Source organism: Geotrypetes seraphini, chromosome 2, assembly GCF_902459505.1.
Source record: "Geotrypetes seraphini chromosome 2, aGeoSer1.1, whole genome shotgun sequence".
NCBI classification, from domain to species: Eukaryota; Metazoa; Chordata; class Amphibia; order Gymnophiona; family Dermophiidae; genus Geotrypetes; species Geotrypetes seraphini.
The window spans coordinates 420,720,262-420,736,197 of NC_047085.1; the positions used below are offsets into that span (position 1 = coordinate 420,720,262).

Genomic DNA, 15,936 nt, shown 5'->3' on the forward strand with positions numbered 1-15,936 from the left:
GCCTTCTTACAGCAGCCGGAGCGTTGTAGTTGCATATGGCTGCCGTAAAGGTCGTCTCTGATGTAGACAAACTCATTAATCAAAAGAGCCAAAATCAGCTGTACAATGATTAAGATTTTTGTTGAGAGCCATACCCTGTGCCCGCTTGCGCTACGAAGGCTATATCAACCCGACTGACACCCCACTCTCCCGCACGTAGTCAAAATCGATTCATGGCAGAGCCTAGAGAATGACACGGGGAAAAAATTTGTCTCCGTCCCCCCACGCTTCCCCGTGAGCTCAGTCCCCGCACCATCTGATCCCATCCTCACAAATAGTTTTATACTGAACTTATTATATTAAAGTATAAAAAGAAACAATATTCTGTACAATTGTCAATTTATAAATCAGCGTCTTCTCCCCACTCTCTCTTCCCCATTTCCCTTCAGCGTCCTCAGCCTACTCTCTCTCTACTTCCCTTCAGTGCACGCACATAAAAACAAGCAAGCAATTTTATATCATTTTCATTTTATTCATTCATATAAATTAAAGTCTAAATAATGCCAGTCACATAACAAAACATGATTTTACAAAAATAATTTCCTGCACAGTCAAGCCTGCAAGGATTACTAGATGTCTTTCAGCAGCTCCCCTCCCTCCCTCCCCCTTACCTTTGTGGCAAAGTCAAAATGATCTACCAACAATAAAATTTAAAAAAACACAAAGCACACTGTACGCAGAAAATATTTTCTGCGGGTTTTCAAAGAGGTCAAGGCAGATGATTTTATGCAATGACACCTCAGGAACAACTATACAAAAATAGACAAATATACCCCCTCCCTTTTTACTAAACCACGATGGCAGTTTTTAGCGCACAGAGCTGAGCTGAATGCCCTATGCTGCTCTCGATGCTCATAGGCTCCCTGCACTAAAAAAAACTGCTATTGCGGTTTAGTTAAAGGGGCCATAGTGCAAAATATAGACAGTAGATATAAATTCTCAAAATGGACACATTTTGATCACTAAATTGAAAATAAAATCATTTTTCCTACCTTTGTTGTCTGGTAATTTGATCAGTCTCTAGTTGCACTTTATTCTTCTGACTGTGCATCCAATATTTCTTCCCTTCTTTCAGCCTCCTGTATGCTTCCTCTCCTCCAGACTTCATTCCCTCCCCCAACTTTTTCTTTCTTTCACCCTGCCCCCTTCTTTCTTTTGCTCTCCATGCCCTTCTTTCTGTATGTCTGCCTTTCTCTCTCTCTCCATGCTCTATTTCTTTCTGTCTGTCTTTCTCTCTCCATGCCCCATCTCTGTCTGTCTCCCGTCTCCCTTCTTTCTTTCTTTCTGTCTCCCTGTCCCCTTCCCCTTTCTTTCTTTCTTTCTCTCTGCCCTGCCCCAAGCCACCGCCATTGGGGAACAGGCCGCCACTGCCACTGGGGAACAGGCTGCCACCACCGCTGGGGAATAGGATGCCACTGCCACCATCAGGGAACAGGCCGCCACAGAGTTCTGAGCTCTCCCTGCTTCCCTTCCCGGTAAAGAGGACGCTGAAGCGCCGGGCTGACCAACCTTCGCCACCCGACGTCAATTCTAACATCAGAGAGGAAGTTTCGGGCCAGCCAGGCAGCGATTGGCTGACCCAGAACTTCCTCTCCGACATCAGAATTGACGTCGGGTGGCGAAGGTTGATCGGCCCGGTGCTTCGGCGTCCTCTTTACGGGGAATGGAAGCAGGTTGGGCACCCCTACTCTAGACAAGCCGCGAGCTGCAGTTTGCCGACCACTGGTCTAGGTAAATCCAGACATCTGGTAACCCTAACTGGAATCACCTGCCCCCACAGATCAGATCCCTTGAAGGACTCCTGAACTTTAGGAAAGCAATAAAATATACCTCTTCACCTAACTCCCCTGCCTATGGTCAGTGGATTACAAAGAAATGTATATTGGTAATAGATCCTCAGTATGTGTCGCATTAGAAAAAATTTGTATTGAAAAAACTTGTTCTGTTACTATGGCAAATTGTAACCTGTTAACTGTATATTATGTATGTTAACCTGTAACCTGTTCGGAGCTCCTTGGGGGAGAACGGGATAGAAAATGAATTAAATAAATAAATAATACATAATGAAGGGAGTGTTAGATGCAGAGAGCTAGTTAAGAAAAGGTGATTCTTTATAGTTTCATAGCCATTCATTCTAGTGATATATTTAAAATGTATATACTTTTGGAATCAGAGGCAAGTGCTGCATAATGAAGGGAGGTTGCTCTGTCTGAGATTTTAAGGTATATGGTATACTAGGGGTTAACAAGAGAACTACTTTGCAAACAGAGGCAGAAGGTCATTGGCGGCAAGAGCAAAGGCTTTTAATGCATGCCATCAAGAGCCTTTTGCTCTGCATTTCCCACCCAGGGGGACTGTAAACATTGGCCTACAGCCATGGCATCCTAAAACACTTCTCTGTACTTTCAGCACATACATTTCTTCTTTTTTCTATCTCCAAAGGGAACATTTCCATTTGGCTGCAAAAAAAAAAAAAAGTGGGGGGGAGGGAAGGGAATAAAAAATGTCATAGCAAGTGCTGAGTGCTGGAACTTTGAAGCATAGAGATATTTTTGTTCCATAGTGCTAAACAAGTAACATAGCTGCCATTCTCTTGCTAACTTTCTTAAGGCAAAAGAATGTGTAGAATGTTGTCACTTAATCAGAGCCTGGATGAATTCTTTTATCTGGCATTAACTGGCAATATTGCCTTATCTATCTGTCCTTTAGTTTGAGCCAGTTGTCCTCCAGCAGATGAATTAGCAACAGAAAGAGATTGGGTTATTACCTCCAGCATTAATTTCTTATGCCAACTAATCAGGCATCCCTTAAATGCACAGGAAGAATGAACCTTTGCTGGATTTGAGGTTGATGCCTGCACTAAGAGCCCTTAAAAATCAAAAGTAAGAACAATACCATAGTTCATAAATAACAATTGCTAATTATTTTTTAAAGCAATAACAAACAGTAGGGCACCTTTTACTAAACTTCAGTAAGCACTAGCGTGTGCTTACCACATACTGAAAAGGCTTACCATGGGACATATACTGACATCCCACAGTAAAATGGCCAATTTGCATGCACTAAAAATATATATTTAATGTACTGGGAAGAGAGCATGTTAGGGGATGGAGAGTAGATATGACAGCACTAACACTGGTAAACAAGCATTTTGCTACTGGAGTTCTGTCACCTGTACTTTATCAAGGGCCACATGCTGACTCTACAGCATATCAGCTCATGGGCCAGAATGTCACTTAAAATGCACTTCTTACATTCTCACCTCGACTTCTTCCCACCCAATCTTGATGATATCAGCGATGAGCATGGGGAAAGATTTCATCAAGATATCAAGGTGATGGAAAGCAGATATCAGGGAAAGTTCAATCCCAGTATGAAGGGAGAGTATTGTTGCTTCTTGCAAAAAGAGACAGTACAAACGTAAAAACAAGTGTCTCAAACATTTCTGAACATGCTGACATCACTTTTATGTGAGTTAAGAGAGGCGTAAATATATGCTATAACACAGGGTTGCCCAATACGTCGATTGCTCAGGCAACCCGAGTCAATCGCAGAACCATGCGGTTTCCCTTTTCTTTTTTTCCCCTCCTGACTGGCGTGTAATTAATCTGCCTCATGAAGAACGCTGGCCAATCAGAGTGCTAGCAGGGTGGGGTTAGAAGGTTGGCAGGGGATGGAGCTTAACGCCCCGCGGTGCACCGCCTGTTGTGGTAAGAGTCAAGGTTGGGAATAGTGCTACCTGATTCTAATCGATTCATTTCGGGTGAAGATTTAAATAATGACCAGACAACAAAGGTAGGAAAAATGATTTTATTTTCAATTTAGTGATCAAAATGTGGCCATTTTGAGAATTTATATTTGCTGTCTATATTTTGCACTATGGCCCCCTTTTACTAAACCGTAATGGCGGTTTTTAGCGCAGGGAGCTTGTGAGCATCGAGAGCAGTGCAGGGCATTCAGCGCAGCTCCCTGCGCTAAAAACCGCAATCGCGGTTTAATAAAAAGAGAGGGTGTATATTTGTCTATTTTTGTATAGTTGTTACTGAAGTGAAATTGCATAAAGTCATCTGCCTTGATCTCTTTGAAAAAATAACCAGTATATAAATGATAATTAACATTTTCTCTGTGTACAGTGTGCTTTGTGTTTTTTTAAATTTTATTGTTGGTAGATCATTTTGACTTGGTCATTTAAAAAGTAGCTCGCAAGCCCAAAAAGTGTGGGCACCCCTGTTGTAACATGTCTCCTTATTGTTTTCGTATTTGTTCTCAGAGTAAACTCCTTAACACAAGTTTGGTGGGACATAGTTCATACTCGTAATATTATGCAGATATGGCAAACTGTCTAAAAAATCAGTAACGTGTATCTCAGAAACCTAACATGCTAGCTGAACTTTAATTACAGATCTGAAATCAGCATCATTAAATTAACTAAGAACACTTCTTAAGTTCTCAGTAGCAAAGAAAACTTTTTTTTTTGTTGACCAGTACCTGAAGCACCAGTGTAACCAGCACTTGAAGCAGTCCTGCATGCTAACTGATTAGCATGAGGGCCCTATAATAGTGGTAAATTCTATAAACGGCATCTTGATTGTAGGCAATGGTAGGCGTCCTACCACTATCTAACCAGCCAATCAGGGGACACATTTTCTTTTTCTAAGAAAACCGAGGCAGGTGCCTACACTGTAGTCATCTGTTGCACTTATGAGAGACACATCAGGACACTTAAGCTCACCCAAGGCTGGGCATCAGGCAGGAAGGCACTCACGCATGCGCGGTGCAGGCAGTCTCAAAGCTTTCTAAAACTTAAAGTACACTTTAGCACTGTCCGTACCAGGCTCCATGGATGATGTCACCCATCTGTGAGAATATCTGTCTGCTGTCCTCAGATAACACTTGTGCTTTCTTACTGTGCATACTTTTACATGTGTAACCTCTGGGGTTAATTTATAAAAGACCTTTTACTTACTTTAAACAATTTTTATGTAGAGAAAATGTTTCTAGTCAGTATAAGAGATAATTTTGTGGGCAATTCTATAACTGGACCCTCTTTGTAAGCTCTTTGTAAAAGTCATTTTACTCTCACAAGCTTTGCACTTACTGCATGATAATTTTTGTGATAATCATGCCGTAAGTGCAAAATTTACCACAATTTACATAGTCTTACAGAATAGAACATAGGATACTTACATGCATTGTATTTATATATGCAAAGGGGTGCACATATAAACGTGAGGATACCTAGTTATAGAATGCTAGGGCATTTACATGTATTTTTACCCTAGCACTATCTATGTAACATTTTAAAATGTACAAATAGGGTATTGTATATTTACCAGCTGCTGTAACTGCAACTCTTTTTGAAAAATTAACTCCATTAATGATAATATTAATCCCAGTGACACTCATAACTGTATTCATAATCAAACAGAAGTTAGAAACAAAAACAAAATTTTCTCATACAATTTTAGCTGGAGGAACTTTGTTAGTTTACCCTTTGGTAACACAAGCATATTTAGCTTATTCTTTCAGTTCTTAAAAAGCTAGATAGGACATTAGAAATTTCCAGGAGCACCTCAAATTAGCATATGACCTAAAGTTTAGTGCTGAACACTTTGAGAAAAGCATTACAGTCTGGCTATGTTGAAATACTAAAAAACCAAAAAATATTCACGCTGTGAGCTCCAATACCCAAACAAAATCAAACATAAAAGGGAGTGACAAATGTCATAGGTGGAGGAAAAGACCTCAAGAGCTCATTGAAACAGAACTGCGAAGCCAGATAGCATTCATGTACTGATCACATACTTAGAGCAATCATTGATCAGGAAAACCTCCACCTTTTTTTAAATTGAAAACTCCGCTTTACATTATTCTTCTGTATGTATTTTTTCCTTTTTTCTTTTTATCAATATTCATACAATGTATTTAAAGTCCTTCCCATATTCCAAGGAACTATGGAAGAGCAAACTATGTTCACCCAAAAGTTCACTTAGCTGAAAGATGTAATAAAAACATTAGATTTGCCGCTGCTGGGTCAGACCAGCAGTCCGCTCACGCAGCGGCCCTTAGGTCAAAGACCATTGCCCTATTTGAGTCTAGCCTTACTTACATATGTTCTGTTCCTTGTCTTGAATCCCTGAAGGGTGCTTTCCCCTCTGGAAAGAGCGTTCCAGGTTTCTACCACTCTCTTATAGAAACATAGAAGATGACGGCAGAAAAGGGCTACAGCCCATCAAGTCTGCCCACTCTGCTTACCCACCCCCTTTCTATGCCCTACTGACCCAATTTCCTTATCTTGACCCTCGTAGGGATCCCACATGGGTATCCCATTTATTCTTAAAGTCTTGCACGCTGTCTGCCTCGATCACCTGCACTGGAAGCTTGTTCCAATGATCAACCACTCTCTCTGTGAAGAAATGCTTTCTGGTGTCGCCATGAAATTTTCCGCCCCTGAGTTTGAGCGGAAAATTTCATGGCGACACCAGAAAGTATTTCTTCACAGAGAGAGTGATTGATCATTGGAACAAGCTTCTTTTGTAATTAATCCAACAAATGAAACAGTCCAATGTGCCACATAGATCTTGTAAAGTTGTAAATTAAATTTTGAAATACTGCCTTATAAAGAGCACAATAACAAGGATTCTTTGGGAGAACTCCAATGTAGCAACTGCATGCACGCTACCCACTACTTGTGTTGTAGTGACCGCTATTCTTTTGAGAGTACTCTCTTGTTCTGCACTGTATGTTAACTGGGAAGCAGATGGCAATCATCTTCAGGCAATTTTTCTCTTCAGATTGAGAAGCTTTGAAGTTCATTATAATAATAATAATAATTTTATTTTTCTATACCGCCATAGTCAGTCGACTTCTAGGCGGTTCACATCAAGAGAAGGCTGGACATTCAGTGAATTACAAATGCATGAGGGGAATGTTACAGGAGAAAAGGGTTGTAGGGGAGGGAAAGTAAGTGGGGGGGGTAGGAATTGCCTGAAGAATTGCTTAGGGGTTTGAAGGGGGAAAAAGCGTAGAGAGCGCGGAATGTTCTGTTTAGGTGAAGAATTTATCAAACAGAGCGGTTTTGATAGATTTTCGGAATGCATGGTAGGTTTGTCTGGTTTTATTTATGTAGTTTCCCAACCAGGATTGTTGTCGGTTAGCTTGGAACATGAAGGTTCTGTCAAGGTAGGATTTGTATTTGCAGCCAGTAATTTTAGGATAGGCAAAGATGTTTTTGTTTCTGGTTGTTTGGGTGGGATTGTGTAGAGTGAAGTGTGTTTGCAGGTAGGAAGGTGCTAGGCTCCAGATTTGCTTGAAGCAGATGCATGCAAATTTGAACTGAATTCGCGCTTCCATTGGTAGCCACTGCAGTTTTTTGTAATATGGGCTAATGTGGTCTTGTTTTCGCAGTCCGAAGATTAAGCGAACTGCAGTGTTTTGTACTAATCTCAGTTTTTTTTTTATTGTTTTTTGTGGGATACCCAGGTAGACGATGTTACAGTAGTCCAGGGTGGATAGGATCAGCGATTACACCAGTAACCTGAAGGATGTTGTGTCAAAGTATTTTTAATAGTCCTTAGCTTCCATAGAGTATAAAAGCATTTCTTCACTGTTAAGTTTGTGTGGTTAGCCATGGTCAAGTGTGTGTCGAGTGTGACACCCAGAATTTTTATGGTTTTGGAAATCGGATATTCATTTAATGATGTTTATTTTTAATGATGTTCTCATTATTTTGTTGTTGGGGCTTGCTAAGAAGACTTTTGTTTTCTCTGTATTTAGTTTCAGTTTGAAGTTGGTGGTCCATTTTTCTATTTCTCTCATTACGTGTGAAAGAATGTCTATAATTTCAGTTGAGATGTCATTTAAGGGGATTAGGATGGATATGTCATCTGCGTATATGTAGTGTTTTAGGTTTAGTTTTTGTAGTCGGTGGCCTAAGGATGCTATGTAAATGTTGAATAATGTAGGCGATAGAGGGGAGCCTTGGGGTACCCCTGATGGGTTATTCCATGGGTTGGAGTGATTTCCATTGCTGGCTACTCGGAGGATCTGTTTGTTAGGAATTCTTGGAACCATTTCTTTACTTTTCCCTAGATTCCCATTGCGTCAAGGCACAGTACCATCGACCCACATGGGAATGGCGGCCATTTTGCGTTTCCCTTTTGTTGTCTTAGGTCACTTAGATGTAGAAGTAGGCCACTTAGAAGTAGTCGAGGCCAGTTCGGAGCCTCAGAAACCGTAAGCAGTGTACTGTGTGAGGTGCAATGCTATGTCCACCCTATAGAGGCACCGGGGGAGATCTTTAGTACCATGAATCTCGGGGGTCTCTTCCAAGATTTCAATCCCAGCAAATTTCTTAATTCTGCCTGCCTATTGCTGTTTTCTGTTTTTTTGTCTCTCCATTTGGATGGTATTATACAGTTGAGTTTCTGGGCTGTTTGCTCCAATATGGTTGTGGAAGATAATGGTCATAGTTGGTGCTTCTGTGGGAACCGGAGTATGGGCTCGAAACCCACAAAACAGGGCAGTAGGTGAAACCTGTGTGGAGTTTAAGGCAATGTTAATTGCTGTAGGGATCCACCTGCTCCTGCTGATGTTTGGAGTTTTGGTCTGTGACAGAATCGAGAGAGGAAACCATTTCTGGTTGTTAGTGTTCATGCCACTGTTTTTTGTATCTCCCTTGTCCGTAGCAGCTTGTATATGGTGCTTCTGCCACGACAGGTCTTTAGAGTTGGAAATCATGTGTTCTGTCAATATCCTACAATTTATATTTATTGCACTGAGACTAGACCGGATTATCATTTGGCCATGGCTTGTTGTATGTGTCCCTCTGTGGGTCTTAATGTCATTTCTCTGCCTGATAGTGCTTTATTATATTGTGTGGTCTGTGCTGTTCTTGTGCTCAATGGATGTGATTTCTGAACAGAGGAGAATACACATAACCATGGCTATCAGCTGGACGGCTGATGTCATTCCTCTACTTAAATTTAAATTCTACTTGTGTGGTGGATGGTCATAACTTATTTTCATATATACCTATATTTGTTCCTCTTTGGCTTTCACTTTCACTGATAACATTGATAGCCTTTGGATGGCTACCTGCAGTTTCCTTGAGAGCATCTCTATGCTTTTACTTTTCCTGTAAGTTGGCTTCCCCTTTCAAGCTGCTCAATATCTCAGTTTACAGACAGAACTAGGTAGACTTCCTCTTATATTCAGCAGCTTTTAAGTTCAGGCAGTTGGAGCTCTCCCCTATAATCTGTTACTCTAGTCTAAGGCAATCTGTGCTGTCTTTTGATATCTCCTTCAGTCAGCAGAATTTTGTTGATGGCAAGTTATACCTACTGGAGGTTCACTGGAGGAATATATTTTTCATTAACTGGATATCATGTATTTGGAGTGACTCTCCTTCTGAGGCAATCTCTTAGATTATCTCCCCATAACTAAGCTTTTTTGTTTCCTGAACGTCATCTGGGAATTCTTCTCTAGGTATATTTCTATTTTATTAAGTTTGACACTATCTTCAGTAATTTAGTTATTTTATAAGTTGTAATTTGCAAGACTCCATACAGCTTTTCACGGAAACTTTCAATTGTTTTCTAACTCGAGAATTCCAACTCCTTCAGAACTGTATCCTGAGAAGGTCAGATGTATAGCATCCTGAGTTGTCAACATCAGCAATGTACTGTCAGCAGGTGTGAGGGGTCAACATCAGCTATTTTCCAGCTTTAAACTATTAAATCTCTTGTATCCTGAGGCTGTTGGCTGTTTTGAGATGTCAGCTCTCTGGCATCCTTAGACTTTCAGCTGTCTTGCATTCTGACACTATCAGCTGTGTGACTTCCTGAAGCTATCAGCTGTGTCATTTCCTAAGGCTATCAGCTGTGTTTTTTCCTTAGCCTACCAGCTGTGTGGCATCAGAAACTATCAGCTGTATGTCAGCATAAAAAGACTGACTACTTATAAGCCTTGAAGTTTCTCCTGTGCTATATGCTCTGGCTATCAGCTCCACTACAACCTTAAGTTTTCAGATGTCTTGTAGCCAGGAGATATAATCATGGCTAGCATCCAGACTCCTATATAGGTTCCTGTTGAGAGCCTGGATATACTTTGATCTGTTTCCTAAAGAGGCCAGTTAGGAGGGATAGTTCATTTTTTTATCCCAGTCAAATAATTTCTTCCTGGAAGGTATCAGTTGTTTTAGAGGTATTGCCCATGTCTTAACTTGATAGTATCGCTGTGTTGCACCCTCACCAGATTGCCTCTATTACAGTCAGAGGCTGTTGGTTGTATTGCAACCTGAAGGTATTACCTCTCTTACAGGCCAGGGATATCAGCCTGAAATTATATGATATAGCTCCCTGAAAAGATTAGTTGTATGTTAGCCTAGATTCTAGAAGTTTTGGCAGTGTTGCATCCTGAAAATACCTGCTGCATTTATGCTTGAAGTTCTGAGTAGTTTGTCTTGATGGATGTTGTTTATCTCTCAGATCTTGAGGCCTTTACTTACTTAGTTAAGTAAGTTCTCCAGTTCTCAGAAGTTTTGTTTTCTAACTTGTGGGGTTCAGTCTTTGTACAGTTTGGTAGTGGTTTTCAACTAGCACTCTTGATAAGAGGAGGCAGCTTTTTCTTCAAAACCAGGCTGTCTTTCTTTTTAACCTATACTACTTCCTGCCAAGGTTTCCTTTCCAGTGTTTACACATGTTGACTCGTATCTCCAATTGCACAATTTGGTTCGCTCTGTTTTTCTAACAACAAAAAAATCCTAACTGCAGTTTCCTCCCAACTTTCTTTCTATGCAGTTATGGAAATGCATTAGGTTATGACTGCATTTGGAAGTTTGGAATATTTTTCCTCCCTTTCTCCTTCCTATGGTTCCCAGTAGCCCTCCACCTATAGTCCTACCAGTGTGTGTGTGTGTGGGGGGGGGGGGGGGGTTGTATCACTATCACATTTTCAATACTGAAGGACAGGCAAGCTCTGCAGAATTCCAGGGAACTTGCCTGTCTCAAGTGACTGAAAACACAATACTGAAGCACTGCCTGCCTCCCTCCTCCTCCACTGGCAGCAGTGCAGTTGGAGAACTCCCGCTCAGCTTAGAGGCAACAATGGTTGAGAACGCAGAATAACACGCTATAGTTCTCATGTCCTGTACATCTTCAGTGTGTTGTTTAACATCTTTACCTTACCTTGAAAGCAGGATAGAAAATAGCTGCAAATAGAGGAAAAGTGTCACGAGTGGAGTGCCGCAGGGTTCGGTGCTTGGACCCGTGCTCTTCAACATATTTATAAACGACCTGGAAATTGGTACAAGGAGCGAGGTGATTAAATTTGCAGACGATACAAATTTATTCAGAGTAGTGAGGATGCAGAAGGATTGTGAAGACCTTTTTGCAGATGATACCAAGATTTGTAACAGTAGACACTGAAGAGGGAGTGGAAAATATGAAAAAGGATCTGCAAAAGTTAGAGGAATGGTCTAATGCCTGGCAACTAAAATTCAATGCAAAGAAATGCAGAGTAATGCATTTGGGGATTAATAATTGGAAGGAACCGTATATACTTGGAAGAGAGAAGCTGATATGCACAGACGGGGAAAGGGACCTTGGGGTGATAGTGTCCGAAGATCTAAAGGTGAAAAAACAGTGTGACAAGGCAGTGGCTGCTGCCAGAAGGATGCTGGGCTGTATAAAGAGAGGCGTAGCCAGTAGAAGGAAGAAGGTGTTGATGCCCCTGTATAGGTCATTGGTAAGGCCCCACTTGGAGTATTGTGTTCAGTTTTGGAGACTGTATCTGTCGAAGGACATAAGAAGACTTGAAGCGGTCCAGAGGAGGGCGACGAAAATGATAGGAGGCTTGTGCCAGAAGACGTATGAGGAAAGACTGGAAGCCCTGAATATGTATACCCTAGAAGAAGGGAGAGACAGGGGAGATATGATTCAGACGTTCAAATACTTGAAGGGTATTAACGTAGAACAAAATCTTTTCCAGAGAAAGGAAAATGGTAAAACCAGAGGACATAATTTGAGGTTGAGGGGTGGTAAATTCAAAGGCAATGTTAGGAAATTCTACTTTATGGAGAGGGTGGTGGATGCCTGGAATGCGCTCCCGAGAGAGGTGGTGGAGAGTAAAACTGTGGACTGAGTTCAAAAAAGCGTGGGGTGAACACAGAGGATTTAGAATCAGAAAATAATATTAAAAATTGAACTAAGGCCAGTACTAAGGCAGACTTGCACGGTCTGTGCCTGTATATGGCCATTTGGGGGAGGATGGGCTGAAGAGGGCTTCAATGGCTGGGAGGGTTTAGATGGGATGGAGTAGGTTTTAACGGAAATTTCGGCAGTTGGAACCCAAACACAGTACCGGGTAGAGCTTTGGATTCTTGCCTAGAAATAGCTAAGAAAAAATTAAAAAATTTAAATTGAATCAGGTTGGGCAGACTGGATGGACCATTCGGGTCTTTATCTGCCATCATCTATTATGTTACTATGTTACTATGACCTGCAATGTGACATAAACACGCTCGAGAAATGGGCTGCGACATAGCAAATGAGGTTTAAAATGGATAAGTGTAAGGTGATGCATGTCAGTAACAAAAATCTTATACACGAATACAGGATGTCTGGTGCAGTACTCGGAGAGACACCCCCCCCCCTCCCCGGAAAGAGACTTGGGAGTACTGGTCGACAAGTCAATGAAGCCGTCTGTGCAATGCGCTGCGGCGGCGAAAAGGGCAAACAGAATGCTAGGAATGATTAAGAACGGGATCACAAACAGATCAGAGAAGATTATTATGCCTCTGTACCAGACTATGGTATGCCCCCACCTGAAATACTGCGTCCAGCACTGGTCGCTGTACATGAAGAAGGACATGGTACTACTCGGAGGGTCCAGAGAAGAGCAACTAAAATGATTAAGGGACTGGAGGAATTGCCATAGAGTGAGAGATTAGAAAAACTGGGCCACTTCTCCCTTAAAAAGAGAGGGGACATGATCGAAACATTCAAGATAATGAAGGGAATAGATTTAGTAGATAAAGACAGGTTGTTCACCCTCTCCAAGGTAGAGAGAACAAGAAGGCACTCTCTAAAGTTAAAAGGGGATAGATTCCGTACAAACATAAGGAAGTTCTTCTTCACCCAGAGAGTGATAGAAAACTGGAATGCTCTTACGCAGGCTGTTATAGGGGAAAACACCCTCCAGGGATTCAAGACAAAGTTAGACAAGTTCTAACTTGGTCTTTGAACTAAGGGCCACCGCGTGAGCGGACTGCTGGGCACAATGGACCACTGGTCTGACCCAGCAGCAGCAATTCTTATGTGCTTATGTTCTTACATGTCCTTACTCCTCTTGCTTCCTATTTGACTGCATTTTGAGGAGTTGTTGCTCGATGGGAAAATTGTACCAGTTCAATATTTTTTTATTATTGTACAGCTCCAAGGGTACTCAAAGAGAATAATCCACTCTCTTTCTGGTACTGAGAAGGGCGATGAATATGACCAAAGGGATGGGATGACGCCCCTATAAGGAAAGGCTAAAGCGGCTAGAGCTCAGGGGAGATATGATAGAGGTCTGTAAAATACTGAGTGGAGTGGAACAGGTAGATGTGAATCACTTGTTACTGTTTCCAAAAATGCTAACAATGAAGCTCGTATGTGAGTGAGTATTTATTATTATTATTTATTTATTAAAACAAACCAGAAGAAAATATTTCTTCATTCAATGTGTAATTAAACTCTGGAATTCATTGCTGGAAGATGTGGTGAAAGCAGTAAGCTTTCAGGGTTGAAAAAAGGTTTGAATAATTTTCTAAAAGAGAAGTCCATAAGCTATTATTAAGAAGCCTTGGGGAAACCCATTGCTTATTCCTAGGATAAGCAGCATAAAATATGTTTTATTATTTGAGATCTTGCCAGGTACTTGTGACCTGGATTGGCCACTTTTGAAAACTGGATACTGGGCCTGATGGACCTATGGCCTGTCCTGGTATGGCAGCTAGTTCAAGAAGTTAGTGGACCCAGATAGGATCAGACCAATGGATACTGGATATAATAAGAGAAAGGTACAAACTTAAATTTTACTGCCCATTCAGATATTTTTTTCTTAGAATCTCCTTGCAAGAATCTCATAAAAGCACAAGCAGTAAGGTCTACATCAGGGGTGCCCACACTTTTTTGGCTAGCGAGCTACTTTTAAAATGATTTACCAACAATAAAATTTAAAAAAACACAAAGCATACTGTACGCAGAGAAAATGTTAATTATCATTTGTATTTGGGGGGGGTTTATCAGAGGTCAAGGAAGATGACTTTAAAATATGCAATGTCACCTCAGTAACAACTATACAAAAATAGACAGATATACCCCCTCCCCTTTTACTAAACTGCAATAGCGGTTTTTAGCGCAGGAAACTGTGCTGAATGCCCTGCGCTGCTCTCAATGCTCATAGGCTCCCTGTGCTAAAAACCACTATTGCGGTTTAGTAAAAGGGGGCCATAGTGCAAAATATAGACAGCAGATATAAATTCTCAAAATGGACACATTTTGATCACCAAATTGAAAAAATCATTTTTCCTACCTTTTTGACTGGTGATTTCATGAGTCTCTGGTTGCACTTCCTTCTTCTGTAAAGCCAATATTTCTTTCTTTTTACCTTTCTTTCTCTCTCCCCCTGGCCCCCAAGCCATCATGCTGATTTCTCCACTTCCATGATTCTTTCCCTACCCCCAAGCCACCAATGTGATTTCTCTCTGCAGCTTCCCCGATCCAGGCCTGGCGCATACAAGCGCTGGGCCCACAAGACTTCACTTTCGACGTCAATTCTAACATCGGGGAGGAAGTTCCAGGCCAGCCAGGCAGTGATTGGCTGGCCCAGAACTTCCTCTCCGATGTCAGAATTGACGGCAGAGGTGAAGTTTTGTAAGTCCGGCGCTTGTACGCGCTAGGCCTGGCTCGGGGAAGCAGCAGGGAGAAAAAGATTGCAAAGGCAACGTGATCAACTCGTGTTGCCTTTGCAATCTACTGGTCAATCGCGATTGACCATTTGGGCACCCCTGCACTAGAGGTAGGTCTTGTCAGACAAATATGATCAATTTCTTTGACTGGGTGACCAGAGAATTGAATAGAGAATGTGCTCTAGATGTGGTGTATTTAGATTTTAGCAAAGCCTTGTTTCACACAGATAAATAAACTGAGTGCCCTTGGGATGGGACCCAAAGTGACAGGCTGGGTCAGGAACTGGTTGAATGGAAGACAACAGACGGTAGTGATCAAGGGAGATCGCTCTGAGGAAAGGAATGTTACCAGTGGTGCGTCTCAAGGTTCTGTTCTTGGGCCTGTTCTTTTAAACATTTTTATAAATGATATTGCTGAAGGGTTGTCGGATAAGATTTGCCTCTTTGCGGATGATACTAAAATCTGCAATACAGTAGACACACCGGATAGTGTGAATAACATGGCGAAGCTTTGAGAATGGTCTGAAATTTGGCAGCTAAAATTTAATGCTAAGAAATGCAAGGTCATGCATTTGGACTGCAAAAATCCAAGGGAACGGTACATTTTAGGGGGTGAAGAACTTATGTGCACGACGGAAGAGCGGGACTTGGGTGTGATTGTATGTGATGATCTTAAGGTAGCCAAACAGGTTGAAAAGGTGATGGCAAAAGCTAGAAGGATGCTAGGTTGCATAGGAAGAGGTATGGCCAGTAGGAAAAAGGAGGTATTGATGCCCCTATATAAGACTTTGGTGAGACCTCATTTAGAATATTGTGTACAATTCTGGAGGCCACACCTTCAAAAAGATATAGAAAGGATGGAGTCAGTCCAAAGGAAAGTTACTAAAATGGTGTGTGGCCTTGGTGATAAGGCATATGTGGACAGACTTAAAGATCTCAATCTGTAT

The 15,936-nt window shown here is 41.5% G+C and overlaps 1 protein-coding gene and 1 pseudogene across 1 annotated transcript in view; both read left to right on the forward strand.

Moving 5' to 3' along the window:
- Positions 1 to 15,936, forward strand: part of CDK6 (cyclin dependent kinase 6) — a 356,418-nt gene that overhangs the window by 235,841 nt on the left and 104,641 nt on the right. The gene's annotated exons all lie outside the window — the stretch shown is intronic.
- Positions 8,347 to 10,009, forward strand: LOC117355852 (annotated as a pseudogene).